This window comes from Eurosta solidaginis, unplaced genomic scaffold (genome assembly GCF_040869045.1).
Source record: "Eurosta solidaginis isolate ZX-2024a unplaced genomic scaffold, ASM4086904v1 ctg00001803.1, whole genome shotgun sequence".
NCBI lineage: Eukaryota > Metazoa > Arthropoda > Insecta > Diptera > Tephritidae > Eurosta > Eurosta solidaginis.
This window is the reverse complement of record NW_027137281.1, coordinates 29,827-44,739: the sequence shown is the minus strand read 5'-3', so window position 1 is coordinate 44,739 and position 14,913 is coordinate 29,827.

The following is a 14,913-nucleotide window of genomic DNA, read 5'->3' as shown; positions in this document are numbered from 1 at the left end:
GGTCATTTTGAGACTTTTGCGGGATCATTTGGGGTCTCCTCCGGCATCATTTCTGGATGGTTTACGGGAACCGTCCGGGATCCCGTCGGCGTCATTTTGGGTCTTTAGCGGGATCATTTGGCGTCTCCTCCGGCATCATTTCTGGATGGTTTTCGGGATCCGTCCGGGATCCCGTCGATGTCATTTCGGGACTATTTCGGCATCATTTGGGGTACCTTCCGGTATCAATTCTAGATGGTTTTCGGTATTCGTGCGGGATCCCGTCGGGGTCATTTCGGAATTTTTTCTCGACTAATACAGGATCATTTGGGGACCTTATCGGCATCATTTCTGGATGGTTTTCGGGAGCCGTCCGTGATCCCGTCAGGGTCATTTCGCGACTATTTCGGGATAATTTGGGGTACCTGCCGGCATCATTTCTGGATGGTTTTCGGTATCCGTCCGGGATCCCGTCGGTGTTATTTCGGGACCATTTGGGGTCCATTCCGTCATCATTTCTGGATGGTTTTCGGGATCCGTCCGGGATCCTGTCGGGGTCATTTTGGGACTTTTGCGGGATCATTTGGGGTCTCTTCCGGCATCATTTCTGGATGGTTTACGAGATCCGTCCGGGATCCTGTGGGGGTCATTTTGGGACTTTTGCGAGATCATTTGGGGTCTCTTCCGGCATCATTTCTGGATGGTTTTCGGGATCCGTCCGGGATCCTGTCGGGGTCATTTTGGGACCTTTGCGGGATCATTTGGGGTATCTTCCGGCATCATTTCTAGATGGTTTTCGGGATCCATCCGGGATCCCGTCGGAGTCATTTCGGAACTTTTTCTCGACTAATACAGGATCATTTGGGGACCCTTTCGGCATCATTTCTGGATAGTTTTAGGGATCCGTTCGGGATCCCGACGGGGTCATATCGGGACCATTTGGGGTACCTACCGGCATCATTTCTGGATGGTTTACGGGTTCCGTCCGAGACCCTGTCGGGGTCATTTTGGGACTTTAGCGGGATCATTTGGGGTCTTCTCCGGCATCGTTTCTGGATGGTTTCCGGATCCGTCCGGGATTCCGTCGGCGTAATTTCGGGACTATTAGGGGGTTATTTGGGGACCTTTCCGGCATCATTTCTGGATAGTTTTAGGGATCCGTGTGGGATCCCGACGGGGTCATATCGGGACCATTTGGGGTACCTACCGGCATCATTTCTGGTCGGTTTTCGGGATCCGTCCGGCATCCCGTCGGGATCATTTCGGGACTATTTCGGGATCATTTGGGTACCTACCTTCATCATTTCTGGATGATTTTCGGGATCCGTACGGGAACCCGTCGGGGTCATTTCAGGACTTTTTCGGGATCCGCCCGTGATCCCGACGGGGTCATTTCGGGACTATTTCGGGATCATTTGGGGTACCTAGATGGATAGTTTTCGGGATTCGTCCGGGATCCCGTCTGGATCATTTCAGGACTTTTTCGGGATAATTTGGGGTATCTTCCGGCCACTTTTCTAGATGGTTTTCGGTATCCGTCCGGGATACCGTCAGGGTAATTATAGTCCCTAAATTACCCTGACGGTATCCCGGGGATAACTTGGGAACCTTTCCGGCATCATTTCTGGATAGTTTCCGGGATCCTTCGGGGATCCCGTCAGGGTCATTTCGGAACCCGCGACTAATGCGGGATCATTTGGGGACCCTTTCGCCATCATTTCCGGATGGTTTTCGTGATCCGTCCGGGATACCGTCAGGGTAATTTCGGGACTATTTGGGGATAACTTGGGAACCTTTCCGGCATCATTTCTGGATAGTTTCCGGGATCCGTCGGGGATCCCATCAGGATCATTTCGGGACTATAAGGGGATCATTTCATTTTTCATCTTTCTTTAAGGGGATCATTTCACCTTCCAGCATCATTTCTGTATACTTTTGGGGATCCGTCCGGGATCCCGACGGGGTCATTTCTGGCCTATTTCGGGATCATTTTGTGGTACCAACCGGCATCATTTCTGGATGGTCCGGGATCCGTCCGGGATCCCATCGGGGGAATTTCGGGAATTTTTCGGGATCATTTGATGTCCCTTCCGGCATCATTTCTGGATCGTTTTCGGGATCCGTTCGAGATCCCGTCGGGTTTATTTTTTTACTTTTTCGGGAAAATGTCAGGGAATTTCGAGACTGTTCTTGGATCATTTGGGGATCCTTCAGGGATAATTTCTGGATGGTTTTCGGGATCCCGTCGGGGTAATTTCGGGACTTTTTCACGACTATTTCGGGGTCAGTTGCCCTTAAAGATCATTTCTGGGTGGTTTTCGGGATCCGTCCGGGATCCCGTCAGGGTTATTTCGCGCCTTTTCTGGACTATTTCGGGATCATTTTGGGACCCTTCCGGGATAATTTCCCTATGATTTTCGGGATCTGTTCGGGATCCCTTCGTAGTTTTTTCGCGACTTTATCTGGGATAAATTGCGGACCCTTTAGAGATCAATTCTGGATGGTTTTCGGTATCGGTCTGGGATCCCCTCAAGGTCATTTCGGGACTTTTTCGGGACTATTTCGGAATCATTTTGGGACCCCTCCGGCATAATTTCTGGGTGATTTTCGGGATCTGTCCGGGATCCCGACGGAGTTTTTTCGGGACTTTTTCCGGGCTATTTCTGGATTATTTGCGGACGTTTCAGAGCTCAGTTCTGGATGATTTTCGGGATCTGTCCGGGATCCCGTCGGAGTTATTTCGGGGTAATTTTGGTACCCTTCCAGGATAATTTCTTCATGATTTTCGGGATGGGTCTGAGTTTTTCGTGACTTTCGGGACTATTTAGGGATCATTTGCGGAACCTTCAGAGATCAATTCTGGATGTTTTGTGGACTTTTCCGGGATCATTTCTGGATCCCTCCAGAGACATTTCTGGATGGTTTTCGGGATCCCGTCAGGGTCATTTCGGGCCTTTTTCGTGACTACTATTTCGGAATCATTTTGGGACTCCTCCGGGATAATTTCTGGGCGATTTTCGGGATTTGTCCGGGATCCCGTCAGAGTTTTTTCGGGACTTTTTCGGACTATATCGGGATCATTTGCGGACCGTTCAGGAATCAAATCTGGATGGTTTTCGGGATCCGTTCGGGATCCCGTCAGGGTCATTTCGGGACTTTTCGGTACTACTTCGGGATTATTTTGGGACCCTTCCGGCATCATTTCTGGATAGTTTTCGAGATTTGTCCAGGATCCCGTCGGCATCATTTCGTGACTATTTGGTGTCATTTAGGGACACTTCCGGGATCATTTTAGGTCTCTTCGAAACCGGTAATTCAGCACACATGGCCGTGGATTTACGGCAAATTATTCGTAATTAAAATTCGGTATGTTTTATCTAATCTAATTCTAATATATATTATAAATGGGAAAGTTTGGATGTTAAGATGTTTGGATGTTTGGATGTTTAGATGTTTGGATGTTTGGATGTTTGGATGTTTGGATGTTTGTCCAGACGTTTGTCTTTGTGACTCAATAACGCAAGAACGGCTGGACCGATTTGGATGAAATTTTGCACACGTATAGCCAATAGTCTAGAAGGATCTACTAGCTATATATTTTTCAAAAGGGGCGTGGTCCCCGCCCCCTAGGAACTGTTATAATTTAATTATTATATTTTTTCGTCTTTGCGACTGAATCACGCCAGAATGGCTACACGGATTTTGATGAAATTTGGGACACAGACAGTAGTCTACTAGCGAAATTTTTTTCGAATATGGAAAGAGGGGTGGGGGTCCGACGACCCTTCGAGAAATTATTTTTCATAATTTTTACACATTATAACTTTACGTATACTGGCCTTCACCAATATCACAGACTCAAGGGGTCAAATAAGTCGAGGGCTTACAAAGTAAGCAGTGACACCCTCCGCCCGCCCCCCTTTATCTCCCCCTCTGGTGTAAAATCCATAAATTGTTATAACTCAATCTAAATTTTCTCCTAAATCAATAGTTTTTGGTATCTGGTACATACAGAACGAGATCTAGACAATTTTGGAGGAACGATCAGTGGTCCTCTCCTCTACTCCCGCCATCCGCCCTCCATCAATTGTTTTTATTAGCACGCTTTTATTAGCTTTACCTGTATGTTTCTATCTAACTTTTTATTCGCTCCAATGCGCCTGCTGCCTTATTAACATGGTTTTATAATTAGCTTCACCTTATTTGTAATCCCGTAAGGGTCATATCGAGACCCTTCCGGGATCATTTCTGGATGGTTTTCGGGATCGGTCCGGGATTAAGCCGGGGTAATTTCGGGACTTTTTCGGGACTATTTCGGGATCATTTTGGGACCCTTCCGGGATCATTTCTGTATAGTTTACGGGATCCGTCCGGGATCCCGTCGGGGTCATTTCGGGACTATTTCGCGATCATTTGGGGACCCTTCCGGCATCATTTCTGGATGGTTTTCGGGATCCGTGCGGGATCTCGTCGGGGTCATATGGGGACTTTTTCGGGATCATTTGAGGGCTCTTCCGGCATCATTTCTGGATGGTTTTCGGGATCCGTCCGGGATATCGTCGGGGTCATTTGGGGACTTTTTCGGGATCATTTGGGGGCTCTTCAGGCATCATTTCTGGATGGTTTTCGGGATCCGTCCGGGATCTCGTCGGGGTCATTTGGGGACTTTTTCGGGATCATTTTGGGGCTCATCCGGCATCATTTCTGGATGGTTTTCGGGATCCGTCCGGGATCCCGTCGGGGTCATTTCGGGACTTTTTCGCGACTAATACGGGATCATTTGGGAACCCTTTCGGCATCATTTCTGGATGGTTTTCGGGATCCGTCCGGGATCCCGTCGGGGTCATTTCGGGACTTTTTCGCGACTAATACGGGATCATTTGGGAACCCTTTCGGCATCATTTCTGGATGGTTTTCGGGATCCGTCTGGGATCCCATTAGGGTAATTTCGGGACTATTAGGGGATCATTTGGGAACCTTTCCGGCATCATTTCTGGATAATTTTCGGGATCCGTCCGGGATGCCGACGAGGTCATTTCGGGACTATTTCGGGATCATTTGGGATACCTACCGGCATCATTTCTGGATGGTTTTTGGGATTCGGTCGGGATCCCGTCGTGGTCCTTTCGGGACTTTTTTTCGACTAATACGGGATCATTTGCGAACCCTTTCGGCATCATTTCTGGATAGTTGTCGGGATCCCGTCACGGTCATTTCGGGACTATTAGGGGATCATTTGAGGACCTTTCCGGCATCATTTCTGTATTGTTTTCGGAATCCTTTCGGGATCCCGTCAGGGTCATTTTGGGACTTTTTTGGGGCTAATACGGGATCATTTGGGGATCCTCTAGGGGTCGTTTCGTGACTTTTTCTGTTTTATTTCGGGATCATTTGGGGACCCTTCCGGCATAATTTCTTGATGGTTTGCCGGATCCATCAGGGTCATTTCGGGACCATTTTGGGATCATTTGGGGACCCTTCCGAGATCATTTCTGGATCCGTCCGGGATGCCGTAGGAGCCATTTCGAGATTTTTTGTTACTTTTCCGGGATAGTTTTTGGACCCTTCCGGGATCATTCCTGGATCTGTGCGGTATCCCATCTGGGTAATTTCCGGACTATTTCGGGATCATTTTGGGATCCTTCCGGAAACATTTCTGTATGGTTTTCGCGATCCGTCGTTGATTCCCTCGGAGCCATTTCGGAACCTTTTCTGGAGTATGTCGGGGTCATTTGGGGACTTTTTCGGGATCATTTGGGGCTCTTCCGGCATCATTTCTGGATGGTTTTCGGGATCCGTGCGGGATCTCGTCGGGGTCATTTGGGGACTTTTTCGGGATCATTTGGGGGCTCTTCCGGCATCATTTCTGGATGGTTTTCGGGATCCGTCCGGGATATCGGCGGGGTCATTTGGGGACTTTTTCGGGATCATTTGGGGGCTCTTCCGGCATCATTTCTGGATGGTTTTCGGGATCTGTCCGGGATCCCATCAGGGTAATTTCGGGACTATTAGGGGATTATTTGTGGACCTTTGCGGCATCATTTCTGGATAATTTTCGGTATCCGTCCGGGATGCCGACGAGGTAATTTCGGGATTATTTCGGGATCATTTGGGATACCTACCGGCATCATTTCTGGATGGTTTTTGGGATTCGTCCGGGATCCCGTCGGGGTCATTTCGGGACTTTTTCTCGACTAATACGGGATCATTTGCGGACCCTTTCGGCATAATTTCTGGATAGTTGTCGGGATCCGTTCGGGATCCCGTCACGGTCATTTCGGAACTATTAGGGGATCATTTGAGGACCTTTCCGGCATCATTTCTGGATAGTTTTTGGAATCCTTTCGAGATCCCGTCAGGGTCATTTCGGGGCTTTTTCGGGATCATTTAAGGATGGCTTTCAGGATTCGTCCGGGAACCCGTCAGGGTAATTTCTGGACTTTTCCGAGACTATTTCGGGATCATTTTGGGACCTTCCCAAGATCATTTCTGGATGGATTTCGGATTTGTCCGGGATGCCCTCAGGGTCATTTTGGGACTATTAGGTGAGCATTTGAGGACCGTTCCGGCATCACTTCTGGATGGTTTTCGGTATCCGTTCAGATTCCCGTCGGAATAATTGCGGGACTTTTTCGGAATCATTGGGGTCCCTTCCAAAATCATTTCTGGATGGTTTTTGGGATTCGCGCGGCATCCCGTCGGGGTCATTTCGGGACTTTTTCTCGACTAATACGGGATCATTTGCGGGCCCTTTCGGTATCATTTCTGGATAGTTGTCGGGATCCGTTCGGGATCCCGTCAGGGTCTTTTCGGAACTATTAGGTGATCATTTGAGGACATTTCCGGCATCATTTCTGGATAGTTTTCGGGATCCTTTCGGGGTCCAGTCAGGGTCATTTCGGGACTTTTTCGGGATCATTTAGAGATGGCTTTCAGGATTCGTCCGGGAACCCGTCAGGGTAATTTCTGAACTTTTCCGAGACTATTTCGGGATAATTTTGGGACCTTCCCAAGATCATTTCTGGATGGATTTTGGGATCAGTCCGGGATGCCGTCAGGGTCATTTTGGTATTAGGTGATCATTTGAGGACCTTTCCGGCATCACTTCTGGATGGTTATCGGTATCCGATCAGGATCCCCTCGGAATCATTGCGGGACTTTTTCGGGATCATTTGGGGTCCCTCCCAAGATCATTTCTGGATGGATTTCGGGATCTGTCCGGGATCCCGTCAGGGTCATTTAGGGGTGCGTTCGAGATCCCGTCAGGGTCATTTCGGACTTCTTCGGGAATATATCGGGATCATTTCTGGATGGTTTATGGGATCCGTCTATGACCCCTTAAGGGTCATTTCGGGACTATTAGGTGATCATTTGAGGACCTTTCCGGCATCACTTCTGGATGATTTTCGGTATCCGTTCGGGATCCCGTCGGAATCAATGCGGGACTTTTACGGAATCATTTGGGATTCCTTCCGGCATCATTTCTGGATGATTTTCGGGATTTGTCCGGGATCCCGTCGGGGTTATTTCGGGACCTTTTCGGGGCTAATACGGGATCATTTGGGGATCCTCTAGGGGTCGTTTCGTGACTTTTTCTGTATTATTTCGGGATCATTTTGGGACCCTTTCGGCATAATTTCTTGATGGTTTGCCGGATCCATCAGGGTCATTTCGGGACCATTTTGGGATCATTTTGGGACCCTTCCGAGATCATTTCTGGATCCGTCCGGGATGCCGTAGGAGCCATTTCGGGATTTTTTGTTACTTTTCCGGGATAGTTTTTGCACCCTTCCGGGATCATTTCTGGATGTGTGCGGGATCCAATCTGGGTCAATTCCGGACTATTTCGGGATCATTTTGGAATCCTTCCGGAATCATTTCTGTATGGTTTTCGCGATCCATCGTGGATCCCCTCGGAGCCATTTCGGAACTTTTTCTGGAGTTAGTCGGGATAATTTAGCGACCCTTCCTGGATATTTTCTGGATGGTTTCTGAGATCCGTCCGGGAGCCCGTCAGGGTAATTTCGGAACTTTTTCGGGACTATTTCGGGATCAATTTGGTACCCTTCAGGCATCATTTCTGTGTGGTTATCTGGATAAGTCTACAATCGTGTCGTTTTCATTTCGGGTTTTTTTGGACTACTTCGGGAACTTTTGGAAACACTTCCGGGGCGTTTCTGGATGGTTTTCGGGATCCGTCCGCGATAGCGTCGGGGTCATTTCGTGGTTTTTCTGGATAATTTCGTTATCATTTTGGGATCCTATCAGGTTATCAGCTCATAAAGTTCTTTTTTTTACTCAATTACAAAAATAAAATGCATTAGACAGAAACAAAATTTTAACAGATAACTTTATAAGCAGGCTAACGTGAATAGCCCACATATTTCATTTTCTCCTTGCGGACGGGGCCGCGGGTAAAGGCTAGTATCTAATATATATTATAAATGGCAAAGTTTGGATGTGAAGATGTTTGGATGTTTGGATGTTTGGATGTTTGTCCAGACGTTTGTCTTTGTGACTCAATCACGCAAGAACGGCTGGAGCGATTTGGATGAAATTTTGCACACATATAGCCAATAGTCTAGAAGGATCTACTAACTATATATTTTTGAAAAGGGGCGTGGTCCCCGCCCCCTAGGAACAGTTATAATTTAATTATTATATTTTTTCGTCTTTGCGACTGAATCACGCCAGAATGGCTACACGGATTTTGATGAAATTTGGGACACAGACAGTAGTCTACTAGCGAAATTTTTTTCGAACATGGAAAGAGGGGTGGGGGTCCCACGACCCCTTCGAGAAATTATTTTTCAATAATTTTTACACATTATAACTTTATGTATACTGGCCTTCACCAATATCACAGACTCAAGGGGTCAAATAAGTCGAGGGCTTACAAAGTAAGCAGTGACACCCTCCGCCGCCCCCCCCCCCTTTATCTCCCCCTCTGGTGTAAAATCTATAAATTGTTATAAATCAATATAAATTTTCTCCTAAATCAATAGTTTTTGGTATCTGGTACATACAGAACGAGATCTAGACAATTTTGGAGGAACGATCAGTGGTCCTCTCCTCTACTCCCGCCATCCGCCCTCCATCAATTGTTTTTATTAGCACGCTTTTATTAGCTTTACCTGTATGTTTCTATGTAACTTTTTATTCACTCCAATGCGCCTGCTGCCTTATTAACATGGTTTCATAATTAGCTTCACCTTATTTGTAATCCCGTAAGGGTCATATCGAGACCCTCCGGGATCATTTCTGGATGGTTTTGGGATCGGTCCGGGATTACGCCGGGGTAATTTCGGGACTTTTTCGGGACTATTTCGGGATCATTTTGGGACCCTTCCGGGATCATTTCTGTATAGTTTTCGGGATCCGTCCGGGATCCCGTCGGGGTTATTTTGGGACTTTTGCGGGATCATTTGGGGTCTCTTCCAGCATCATTTCTGGATGGTTTTCGGAATCCGTCCGGGATCCTGTCGGGGTCATTTTGAGACTTTTGCGGGATCATTTGGGGTCTCCTCCGGCATCATTTCTGGATGGTTTACGGGAACCGTCCGGGATCCCGTCGGCGTCATTTTGGGACTTTTGCGGGATCATTTGGGGTCTCTTCCGGCATCATTTCTGGATGGTTTACGGGATCCGTCCGGGACCCTGTCGGGGTCATTTTGGGTCTTTAGCGGGATCATTTGGGGTCTCCTCCGGCATCATTTCTGGATGGTTTTCGGGATCCGTCCGGGATCCCGTCGATGTCATTTCGGGACTTTTTCGGGATCATTTGGGGTGTCTTCCGGCATTATTTCTGGATGGTTTACGGGATCCGTCCGGGATCCTGTCGGGGTCATTTTGGGACTTTTGCGGGATCATTTGGGGTCTCTTCCAGCATCATTTCTGGATGGTTTTCGGGATCCGTCCGGGATACTGTCGGGGTCATTTTGAGACTTTTGCGGGATCATTTGGGGTCTCCTCCGGCATCATTTCTGGATGGTTTACGGGATCCTGTCGGGGTCATTTTGGGACTTTTGCGGGATCATTTGGGGTCTCTTCCGGCATCATTTCTGGATGGTTTACGGGATCCGTACGGGATCCTGTCGGGGTCATTTTGGGACTTTTGCGGGATCATTTGGGGTCTCTTCCAGCATCATATCTGGATGGTTTTCGGGATCCGTCCGGGATCCTGTCGGGGTCATTTTGAGACTTTTGCGGGATCATTTGGGGTCTCCTCCGGCATCATTTCTGGATGGTTTACGGGAACCGTCCGGGATCCCGTCGGCGTCATTTTGGGACTTTTGCGGGATCATTTGGGGTCTCTTCCGGAATCATTTCTGGATGGTTTACAGGATCCGTCCGGGATCCTGTCGGGGTCATTTCGGGACTTTTGCGGGATCATTTGGGGTCTCTTCCAGCATCATTTCTGGATGGTTTTCGGAATCCGTTAGGGATCCTGTCGGGGTCATTTTGAGACTTTTGCGGGATCATTTGGGGTCTCCTCCGGCATCATTTCTGGATGGTTTACGGGATCCGTCCGGGATCCTGTCGGGGTCATTTTGGGACTTTTGCGGGATCATTTGGGGTCTCTTCCGGCATCATTTCTGGATGGTTTACGGGATCCGTCCGGGATCCTGTCGGGGTCATTTTGGGTCTTATGCGGGATCATTTGGGGTCTCTCCCGGCATCATTTCTGGATGGTTTTCGGGATCCGTCCGGGATCCTGTCGGGGTCATTTTGGGACTTTTTCGGGATCATTTGGGGTCTCTTCCGACATCATTTCTGGATGGTTTACGGGATCCGTCCGGGATCCTGTCGGGGTCATTTTGGGACTTTTGCGGGATCATTTGGGGTCTCTTCCGGCATCATTTCTGGATGGTTTACGGGATCCGTCCGGGACCCTGTCGGGGTCATTTTGAGACTTTTGCGGGATCATTTGGGGTCTCCTCCGGCATCATTTCTGGATGGTTTACGGGATCCGTCCGGGATCCTGTCGGGGTCATTTTGGGTCTTATGCGGGATCATTTGGGGTCTCTCCCGGCATCATTTCTGGATGGTTTTCGGGATCCGTCCGGGATCCTGTCGGGGTCATTTTGGGACTTTTTCGGGATCATTTGGGGTCTCTTCCGACATCATTTCTGGATGGTTTACGGGATCCGTCCGGGATCCTGTCGGGGTCATTTTGGGACTTTTGCGGGATCATTTGGGGTCTCTTCCAGCATCATATCTGGATGGTTTTCGGGATCCGTTAGGGATCCTGTCGGGGTCATTTTGAGACTTTTGCGGGATCATTTGGGGTCTCCTCCGGCATCATTTCTGGATGGTTTACGGGATCCGTCCGGGATCCTGTCGCGGTCATTTTGGGACTTTTGCGGGATCATTTGGAGTCTCTTCCGGAATCATTTCTGGATGGTTTACGGGATCCGTCCGGGATCCTGTCGGGGTCATTTTGGGACTTTTGCGGGATCATTTGGGGTCTATTCCGGCATCATTTCTGGATGGTTTACGGGATCCGTCCGGGACCCTGTCGGGGTCATTTTGGGACTTTAGCGGGATCATTTGGGGTCTCCTCCGGCATCATTTCTGGATGGTTTACGGGATCCGTCCGGGATCCTGTCGGGGTCATTTTGGGTCTTATGCGGGATCATTTGGGGTCTCTCCCGGCATCATTTCTGAATGGTTTTCGGGATCCGTCCGGGATCCTGTCGGGGTCATTTTGGGACTTTTTCGGGATCATTTGGGGTCTCTTCCGACATCATTTCTGGATGGTTTACGGGATCCGTCCGGGATCCTGTCGGGGTCATTTTGGGACTTTTGCGGGATCATTTGGGGTCTCTTCCGGCATCATTTCTGGATGGTTTACGGGATCCGTCCGGGACCCTGTCGGGGTCATTTTGGGTCTTTAGCGGGATCATTTGGGGTCTCCTCCGGCATCATTTCTGGATGGTTTTCGGGATCCGTCCGGGATCCCGTCGATGTCATTTCGGTACTATTTCGGCATCATTTGGGGTACCTTCCGGTATCAATTCTAGATGGTTTTCGGGATTCGTGCGGGATCCCGTCGGGGTCATTTCGGAATTTTTTCTCGACTAATACAGGATCATTTGGGGACCTTATCGGCATCATTTCTGGATGGTTTTCGGGAGCCGTCCGTGATCCCGTCAGGGTCATTTCGCGACTATTTCGGGATAATTTGGGGTACCTGCCGGCATCATTTCTGGATGGTTTTCGGTATCCGTCCGGGATCCCGTCGGTGTTATTTCGGGACCATTTGGGGTCCATTCCGTCATCATTTCTGGATGGTTTTCGGGATCCGTCCGGGATCCTGTCGGGGTCATTTTGGGACTTTTGCGGGATCATTTGGGGTCTCTTCCGGCATCATTTCTGGATGGTTTACGAGATCCGTCCGGGATCCTGTGGGGGTCATTTTGGGACTTTTGCGAGATCATTTGGGGTCTCTTCCGGCATCATTTCTGGATGGTTTTCGGGATCCGTCCGGGATCCTGTCGGGGTCATTTTGGGACCTTTGCGGGATCATTTGGGGTATCTTCCGGCATCATTTCTAGATGGTTTTCGGGATCCATCCGGGATCCCGTCGGAGTCATTTCGGAACTTTTTCTCGACTAATACAGGATCATTTGGGGACCCTTTCGGCATCATTTCTGGATAGTTTTAGGGATCCGTTCGGGATCCCGACGGGGTCATATCGGGACCATTTGGGGTACCTACCGGCATCATTTCTGGATGGTTTACGGGTTCCGTCCGAGACCCTGTCGGGGTCATTTTGGGACTTTAGCGGGATCATTTGGGGTCTTCTCCGGCATCGTTTCTGGATGGTTTCCGGATCCGTCCGGGATTCCGTCGGCGTAATTTCGGGACTATTAGGGGGTTATTTTGGGACCTTTCCGGCATCATTTCTGGATAGTTTTAGGGATCCGTGTGGGATCCCGACGGGGTCATATCGGGACCATTTGGGGTACCTACCGGCATCATTTCTGGTCGGTTTTCGGGATCCGTCCGGCATCCCGTCGGGATCATTTCGGGACTATTTCGGGATCATTTGGGTACCTACCTTCATCATTTCTGGATGATTTTCGGGATCCGTACGGGAACCCGTCGGGGTCATTTCAGGACTTTTTCGGGATCCGCCCGTGATCCCGACGGGGTCATTTCGGGACTATTTCGGGATCATTTGGGGTACCTAGATGGATAGTTTTCGGGATTCGTCCGGGATCCCGTCTGGATCATTTCAGGACTTTTTCGGGATCATTTGGGGTATCTTCCGGCCACTTTTCTAGATGGTTTTCGGTATCCGTCCGGGATACCGTCAGGGTAATTATAGTCCCGAAATTACCCTGACGGTATCCCGGGGATAACTTGGGAACCTTTCCGGCATCATTTCTGGATAGTTTCCGGGATCCTTCGGGGATCCCGTCAGGGTCATTTCGGAACCCGCGACTAATGCGGGATCATTTGGGGACCCTTTCGCCATCATTTCCGGATGGTTTTCGTGATCCGTCCGGGATACCGTCAGGGTAATTTCGGGACTATTTGGGGATAACTTGGGAACCTTTCCGGCATCATTTCTGGATAGTTTCCGGGATCCGTCGGGGATCCCGTCAGGATCATTTCGGAACTATAAGGGGATCATTTCATTTTTCATCTTTCTTTAAGGGGATCATTTCACCTTCCAGCATCATTTCTGTATACTTTTGGGGATCCGTCCGGGATCCCGACGGGGTCATTTCTGGCCTATTTCGGGATCATTTTGGGGTACCAACCGGCATCATTTCTGGATGGTCCGGGATCCGTCCGGGATCCCATCGGGGGAATTTCGGGAATTTTTCGGGATCATTTGATGTCCCTTCCGGCATCAGTTCTGGATCGTTTTCGGGATCCGTTCGAGATCCCGTCGGGTTTATTTTTTTACTTTTTCGGGAAAATGTCAGGGAATTTCGAGACTGTTCTTGGATCATTTGGGGATCCTTCAGGGATAATTTCTGGATGGTTTTCGGGATCCCGTCGGGGTAATTTCGGGACTTTTTCACGACTATTTCGGGGTCAGTTGCCCTTAAAGATCATTTCTGGGTGGTTTTCGGGATCCGTCCGGGATCCCGTCAGGGTTATTTCGCGCCTTTTCTGGACTATTTCGGGATCATTTTGGGACCCTTCCGGGATAATTTCCCTATGATTTTCGGGATCTGTTCGGGATCCCTTCGTAGTTTTTTCGCGACTTTATCTGGGATAAATTGCGGACCCTTTAGAGATCAATTCTGGATGGTTTTCGGTATCGGTCTGGGATCCCCTCAAGGTCATTTCGGGACTTTTTCGGGACTATTTCGGAATCATTTTGGGACCCCTCCGGCATAATTTCTGGGTGATTTTCGGGATCTGTCCGGGATCCCGACGGAGTTTTTTCGGGACTTTTTCCGGACTATTTCTGGATTATTTGCGGACGTTTCAGAGCTCAGTTCTGGATGATTTTCGGGATCTGTCCGGGATCCCGTCGGAGTTATTTCGGGGTAATTTTGGTACCCTTCCAGGATAATTTCTTCATGATTTTCGGGATGGGTCTGAGTTTTTCGTGACTTTCGGGACTATTTAGGGATCATTTGCGGAACCTTCAGAGATCAATTCTGGATGTTTTGTGGACTTTTCCGGGATCATTTCCGGATCCCTCCAGAGACATTTCTGGATGGTTTTCGGGATCCCGTCAGGGTCATTTCGGGCCTTTTTCGTGACTACTATTTCGGAATCATTTTGGGACTCCTCCGGGATAATTTCTGGGCGATTTTCGGGATTTGTCCGGGATCCCGTCAGAGTTTTTTCGGGACTTTTTCGGACTATATCGGGATCATTTGCGGACCGTTCAGGAATCAAATCTGGATGGTTTTCGGGATCCGTTCGGGATCCCGTCAGGGTCATTTCGGGACTTTTCGGTAC